This window comes from Octopus bimaculoides, chromosome 2, assembly GCF_001194135.2.
Source record: "Octopus bimaculoides isolate UCB-OBI-ISO-001 chromosome 2, ASM119413v2, whole genome shotgun sequence".
In the NCBI taxonomy this organism is placed as follows: domain Eukaryota; kingdom Metazoa; phylum Mollusca; class Cephalopoda; order Octopoda; family Octopodidae; genus Octopus; species Octopus bimaculoides.
This window is the reverse complement of record NC_068982.1, coordinates 59,202,333-59,203,866: the sequence shown is the minus strand read 5'-3', so window position 1 is coordinate 59,203,866 and position 1,534 is coordinate 59,202,333.

Here is a 1,534-nt window from a genome sequence, read left to right as displayed (position 1 = left end):
ATATATATATATATATATATATATAAACACACACACACACACACATAATACACACAAATATACACATACACACACAAGATTAGTGCACTCAATGGCACCCTTTTAAACATGTAAACACTTTTTTGATCTGTGAGCCTCAGAGAACTGTCCTGAAGCCATTCTGATTTTAATACTCACTGAGATAATCCACACTTATCAGACCATCCGTACTCAACTCACTATTTTGTTGATACCAAAATATCATATTGCAATTGAGAGTCCTGATAATGTCAAAAATCTCCAGGAAGTGCTGAATGCCAAATACAGATTTTTCTGGTGAAAACAATGTATGATTCCATGCTTTCTATTCTCCAGTAGATTGCAATCACATAGTCAGAATCTGTGTTTGACCTAGAAATTATAAGGAGCAATTATACATGATGCAACTTATTCATTACAAAAAATGGCAGCAAGCTGCAAACAACTGGATGATGGATTAGTTTAAAAGTAATATTTACCCACCTCATCAGGAGTATTATGCGTTATCAAAATACATAACACTCCTCGTGGATTTGAGTAAACATTACTTTTAAATCATGTATGTATGCATGCATGTATGTATGTATGTATGCATGCATGTATGTATGTATCACCATCATCATCATCACCACCACCATCATCTTCATAACGACCACCACCACACCACCACCTCCACCACCACCTTCATCATCATCATCATCATCATCATCATCATCATCACCATCATTTAACGTACATTTTCCATGATGGCATGGATCAGGTGATTACACAGGAAGTAGCAAGTCAGAAGACTGCACTAATTGCTGCTGTCTGCTTTGGCATGGTTCTTACACCTGGATGCCCTTCCTAACACAAATGTGTGTGTGTGTATGTGTGTGTATGGACGTATGTATGCATGTATGCACATATGTATGGATGTATCATGGATGGATGGACAGATGGGTGTATATGTGTATGTTTGTGTCTCCTTGTCTTGACATTACATGACAACTGTAAGCAAGTTTCACTATCATTCAAGGGAAGTCCTTTGTTTCTAATCTTCTATGTATACATGTCAGGCCATGGGTAAATATTATTTTGCTTGGAAACAAGGGAGGGTTACTAGCAAAGAGAATCTGCCTCAACAATTTCTGTCTGACCCATGCATGCTGATAAAAGAGAACATTAAAACAATGATGATGATACTGATATATATACGCAGTACATCTGTCAGACGGGACCTTGATGAATGCCATGAGGCAGGAATGTATACTAGTCCTTATATATTTAATTCTCTATATTTAATACTCAATATTTGATATATTCAATAAGACATTCAATACTTCATTTCATTTTACTATTTATATTATATATTCCATATTCTATATCCCACATTAATTTTATAAGAATATAAATAAAACATAAAAAACAGACAGAGTTGGAACTCTTTTGATATATTCCTCTATACACGATCATACAAAACCCTTTTTTATATTATTTTATTTTTATTCATATATATATATATATATATATATAT